The 6480-nt window shown below is 44.6% G+C and overlaps 1 pseudogene; it reads left to right on the top strand.

Moving 5' to 3' along the window:
• The first annotated feature begins 4363 nt into the window (after nt 1–4363).
• Nucleotides 4364–6198, top strand: LOC116884729 (annotated as a pseudogene).
• The last annotated feature ends 282 nt before the right edge of the window (nt 6199–6480 follow it).

Raw genomic sequence — 6480 nt, forward strand, 5'->3', positions numbered from 1 at the left:
TATCTATCTATCTATCTATCTATCTATCTCTATCTAATCCACTTTACATCCCGATCACAGCCCCCTCCCTCCTCTCCTCCCAGCCCCATCCTTATAAATCCCTTCCCTACCCCTTGGGGACCACCTCACCCTGGGACATCTGGTCCCTGCAGGACTAGAAACATCTTCTCCCATTGAAGCCTAACCAGGCAGTTCAGGTAGGGGGAAGGGGATCCAATGACTGGAAACAGAGACCAAGACAGCTCCCACTCCTCTTGTTCAGAAACCCACATGAAGACCAAGCTGCACATCTGCTGCAGATGTGTAGGGGGTGACCACAACAACTCTTATAAAGGAAAGAATTTAACTGGGGCTGGCTTAGCATTTAGCGGTTTAGTCCATTATGGTCCAACAGGAAGCATGGCAGCAAGCAGGCAGACATGGTACTGGAGAGGTAGCTGAGAGTTCCATATCTTGGTCCACAGAAAGTAGGAAGTGAACTAGTTTGAGCTTCTCAGACCTTAAAGCCCACCCCTACTCCAACAAGGTCATACCTCCTAAGAGTGCCACTCCCGATGGGCCAAGCATTCAAACAGGTGAGTGTAAGGGGGCCGTGCCTACTCAAGGCACCACACTCTATAAGTTAATTGTCTTGGGTACTTTGTTTTGATGAAGAGAGGACTAATGCAAATGAAATAATACCCCAGCTATCTGTAGAACAGCAACACTGCACCACAGAGTGAGCATACAAGATGGAGGCATCTTGGTGTGGCCTACTTTGGGGAGCTGTAGCGTGTAGTTTTTGCTATCCCCACTTTAAACTCCTGGCAGACTATGCTACCAGCCCCACCCAGGTTCCCTTGGATCCACGGTTCCCATTAGTACATTTTATTAGTATATTTTCAACCTGCCTTCTTGGCTCAGTTGTTGGGTACTTCCAGTTTCCTGTGGCTAGCTTGCCCTTCCCAGTACTCTTAGCTCAGCACCTCTCACTCTGCCCTCAGCTTCAGTTGCTCAGTTACCTTTAGTTCCAGCTCAACAACCTAACCTTCTGCATGGAGAAGTGGCCTATGCTCCCTCTGCCCAAGATCTTACATCACTGGTCACCTTTTCTCCCTCCAAAACGTGGTAAAAACTACTCTTCATCCCCTTGTCTCCCGCTGTGGGGAGCCAGAAGCACTGCCTCTCTCCTCCTGCCCAGCAATTGGCCCCTGGCATCTCTATTGATAGATCAAGAATCAATTGGGGAACAGGACCTTAGCATCAGAACCATCCCCTAAAATCACCTTTTCTGAAAAAAAAAACAAAAAACAACAACAACAACAAAAAAAAAAACCCTCTCTCCCAGATTGAACAAAACCATAACAATCAGGTAAATTACAAGGTATGATATACAATTAATATTTATCAATTAGATAAAGTACTCTACCAACATTTCTAACTTAAAATTATGATTCTATCCCTGGATTATGTTTAGATTTTAGCCTCTAGTGCCATCTGAAGACCATGTCTTCCATTCTATAACCTCTCTTGCGATGTTAAGCAACTTGAGTTTGATTATGAGACTAAACTAGTCTTCAACCCCATCAGAAATCTAAGAACGACTTAACATTACCTGGGTATATAGGAAGCAACCAACACCTTCTCAAACTTAAACAATTGTAGAGACAGCTGACTACTTAGACAGCCCCCTGATTTCTTATAACATTGGAGCGTTTATCTTCACCCTTCTGGCTCAGGATCATCTGACAGACCTTTGCAAAGCAGGATTACGAAGGACTGCTTACCCAGTCTTGGCAGAGCTGTCAGTCGCCTATCCACAGTGTGTCCTTGTCCTGGACACTATTTGTCTGTAGATGAAACAGGTGATTTCTGCCGCATGACTGCCTTGACACAATAAGCAGCCTCACCTGGAGGTAAAGATACTCAATTATTCTTTGAAGAAGAATGGGGAAACTGTCCAGAGCAGACATGTCTCATTGTCAAATGATTAAATAACATTAAATGTCACGATCTGTGGATTTCTGATGTTTGTGAGGACTACATAAGTAAAGTATCTTGAACTGTTAAACTTTGGCTACTCTTAGCCATTTCTATTTGAGTAAACTGAAGGTACTTTATTAAATCAGAATCTAACAGAACCATGAGTTTGCTATCTGGCCCTTAACTTGCCTTACTTAATCATCTTAAACAGTTTGTAAAGCAGCTATTAGAAGGACTGGGCCTAAGCCTCATATTCTTAAATGAATTGCATAGGCACAATGCCCATCTAAGAGTAACAATTCAAATTTTGTATCAATATAAGAAATTCACACCAATGAAAACCTTAAATCTGTATCAATATAAATTCTGTACCAATGTAAAAAATTATGACTTCAATTTGCATCAATTTTAAAGATTTCTATCAATTTAAGATTATGGCTACACAACGTTTTGTTTAAGGATAAAATTCAATAATCCACCCCACTTATTTCCTCCCTGTTCAAAATTATAACCATTTCCAAATAATCCTTTAAAATGTCAATGTAGCTATAATTTGTAAAATAACCATTACCAGACACCCAAACCCAGGGAACTGGGCTGACGACTCTTCATAGCTTCTTCCTGCTGAAGATGTGTGACAAGAAACTTTCTAAAGGGGCGAGGAAGGATAGGAAAATTAGAAAAACTGGTTAGACTCAAGAGGCCGGCTTTAGCATCTGTTATCTAGTCTCTGTATATTTGAAAGGTTCAGAGTTGGACAGAAGTTCTGACCAGAACCGTCTAAAAGGTTGGATGAAGCAAAATGGCCTGAAATCAGCAGCAATTCTAAAGCTGTTCTGGAAGCGAGTCTCTGGACAGCATCAGAAAGCAGGGGGCTGGGGTTGGGATTTAGCTCAGTGGTAGAGCGCTTTGCCTAGGAAAAACAAAGGCGTGGTTGGTCCCCAGCTCAAAAAAAAGAACCAAAAAAAAAAAAAAAAAAAAAAAAAAAGAAAGCAGGGGGCTGGAGCAGCAGGTAGTTCAGCCTCCCAGTGAATGAGTCTAGTCAGAGCTGTACATTCTGTAATATATGAATCTCACAACCAAAGTTTTAGTACCATTAAGATTTCGTATGGATTGTGCAAGGTGCACAGATTGGTTACAGATGAAATTCTCCTTGTTTGAGCAGATAAAAGACAGCTATCTTTTTTTTTTTTTTTTTTTTTTTTTCGGAGCTGGGGACCAACCTAGGGCCTTGCGCTTCCTAGGTAAATCTACCACTGAGCTAAAATCCCCAGCCCCTAGACAGCTATCTTTTTTTAGAGTTAACTTTTATTAGTAATAAGTCTTCATTGTTGCCATGTGAAGGATGACATGAGGAATCTTTACCTGTCCTGATTGATTCTCTTGATTTGTTTCTAGTTCTTCAGGGGGTCTCCTCTGTCATTTCTGATCCATATGGCTCTGGACGGGGTCCAAAGCCCTCTTCTCCTTTCCCATTAACACAAAACAGAACCTCTCTTCCAAAATAATAAGTCCTTAGTCCAGTAACCAGAAATCATTATACATTTAGCTTGACCTCTCTACCAGAGGAATTTTAATATAACCACCAAACTCAAATATTTTATATCTCTATCTACTTACTGTACAAGACTATTTGCAGGCTATATTTGCCATACCAGACAAAGAAATCCCAGAAATCCCATGAATAGACCATGTTCAAAGATCCTGAGAAATTGTCCCGGCAAGACCTTTTCAAATCTCTGAAGCATTGTTTCCATTCGATCTCCCTAATTTCTCCCTTCTGAGGAGTTTAATATCCCTGTATACTTACAGTATGAGCCTATTTCCAGGTTTTCTCTTTATGTATTTCTCAAGGCCTAAATTTCTACTGTCTGAGTTAGGCTAGGTGGCATCGCCCCTGCCTTCGATCTAATTTTTTAAGGTTGAATGCCTCAATATTTTTATTTCTCTGTAATTAACTTTAATTAAATCCCTTTCTGCTTACAGTATAAGCCTATTTCTAGTCTCTATGTTGTACCAGGCAAAGAAATCCCAGAAATCTCATGAGTAGATCATGTTCAAAGATCCCGAGAAATCATCCTGGCAAGACTTTCACATCTCTAACTTTAAGGCATTTGTTCACTCATTCCCCCTGACTGACTTTTCTCTTCTGTGGAGCTTGATATTTGGTCTGTGGACCAACTGGCTTTCTGCCTCTCGTCTCAAGCCCTTTGTATCAGTTCCGAACCACAGGAAGAAATTCCCGTGTGGCTCAAGCAAAATCTGTATACTCTTCTATCCTTAAAAAAAATTAAATCGGTGCCTTGAGTCACCTGACTCTGGTGTGGGCTGAGGAGACACACAAGGGAAGTAATCATCGTGGGAGCCAGATCGATCGTCTGACCCAGGACCCCCACATGCTATGCCATCCGAGAAGACCTTCAAGCAGCCTCGGAGCTTTGAACCAAGAGTGGAAGATGTAAGATGTCCGGCTCATCCGCGAGTAGCACCCCACCAAGATCCCAGTGACTATAGAGCGATATAAGGTTGAGAAGCAGCTGCTGGTCCTGGACAAGACCAAATTCTTTGTACCTGATCACGTGAATATGAGCGAGCTCATCAAGATAATTAAAAGGTGCCTGCAACTCAATACTAAACAAGCCTCCTTCCTCCTGGTAAACGGGCACAGCATGGTGAGTGTGTCCACACCCACCTCTGAAGTGTGCGAGATGAAGTTGGCTTCCTATACATGGTCTATGCCTCCCAGGAAAGCACTGGCTGTGTAAGACCAGAACAATGCCCAATGTTTGTTAAGCCCTTACCAAGGCAAAAAGGGGCGTTACCAACGGAAGCTGGTCAGCTCACCATCCACAGATCAGAACGTAGGCACCCACATTGGGTATTAGAAACTGTTTATCAGAAACTGAGTGCCACGCAGCTGCATTCAGCTTGGAAACTCGTCTAAACAAGGCTATCTGTGTTCAAACTTTAGAAGTTTAAAAGTAAAATACTTTGCATCCTAAAAAAAATTTAAATCAAACTTTAAAAAAAATCTATCCTGGGGTTGGGGATTTAGCTCAGCGGTAGAGCGCTTGCCTAGCGAGCGCAAGGCCCTGGGTTCAGTCCCCAGCTCCGGAAAAAAAAAAAAAAAATCTATCCTGGGGCTGGGGATTTAGCTCAGTGGTAGAGCGCTTACCTAGGAAGCGCAAGGCCCTGGGTTCGATCCCCAGCTCCAAAAAAAAGAACCAAAAAAAAAAAAATCTATCCTTTGATTGCCTGCTCTTCGGAAGCAGGCAGCTTTTATTGTTTGTCTCTCACTGCCTTAGAGCAGGCGACCTGTCCCTTTGCTCAGCAGGAGCTCCCAGCAGTGTCTCTGAGCTGAGTCTCTCCCTGTGCTGCTTTGTTCAGGTTTTGTGCACTGGAACCACGTGACTCGCTCTGCTCCACTGAGAAACCAGTTCTCCCTTCTATTAAACTACATCATTGTGTGTGTGGTGTGTGTGAGTGTGTGTGAGTGTGTGTGTGTGTGTGTGTGTGTGTGTGTGTGTGTGTGTGTGTGTACCATAGTGGATTCTCACCTTTCACATTGCGTGCCATCTGTAGTGAGATGGCACTTCTGCTACCCTGCTTCATGTTCCAGGTGGACCGTGCTACCAGCCCCCACCCAGATTCCCTTGTATCCACGGATGAAACACACACACACACACACACACACACACACACACACACACACCTGCCGCACGCCTTTGCTTACTCAATGACTGGGCACTCCTAAACCTCCCCTGCAATCCCAGGCATAATCTGATAGAGCGGCCATTGGCCCCTCCAACCGAAAACTCACATGACTGGTTGGCTTTATCTCCTGCAGCTACTGCCTCCTTCTCCTCCCCAGTTTCTCTGCATCCTAGCCCAGAAACTCTAAGCGGCCTACCCTGTCCTCAGTCATTGGTCGCTATTATCTTTATTGATTGATCAAGAACCAATTGGAGACCAGGACCTTAGCATCAGAACCATCCCCTACAGGGAACATGTCTGCCCACAGCTCACCCGTGGTGTCGTGATTCAGAAGCAAGAAAGGAACCAGCCCGGCATGACTTCATCCCAAACTGTGCTTCCTGGCCGTTTTGAGTCACACAATAGAAGAAACAAGCAGAGCACCAGAGCCTCTCCCTCACACTGCTCTCTCCACAGCACCTCCTCCAAGCCTTAACAGTCACGTATTTCAGAGTGAACAGCATGAACATGGTCTACTTTTAGGACCACACTCACCCGAGCCACTCTGTGCCCTGGGAGGCTGACCTGCACCAATTCGGCTGCTTTGCCTCCTGACTTCCAGCCTGGGTTTGCAAATGGAGAGCACTAGGCAGGGTGGAAGGGAGGGAGGGAAAGAGAGGGGGAGCAGGTACTAGGCTCCCCATCCCTTTGCTGGCTGTCCCAGGGGAGGGACTGCAGCCCTCTACTGAGAGGTTCAACACCTGTGAGGGTGTTCCTCTGCGCAGCTCTCCCTGCTCCTGGGCTCTGGCAGTGGCAGTAGAGCTT

Source organism: Rattus rattus, chromosome 1, assembly GCF_011064425.1.
Source record: "Rattus rattus isolate New Zealand chromosome 1, Rrattus_CSIRO_v1, whole genome shotgun sequence".
Lineage (NCBI taxonomy): Eukaryota > Metazoa > Chordata > Mammalia > Rodentia > Muridae > Rattus > Rattus rattus.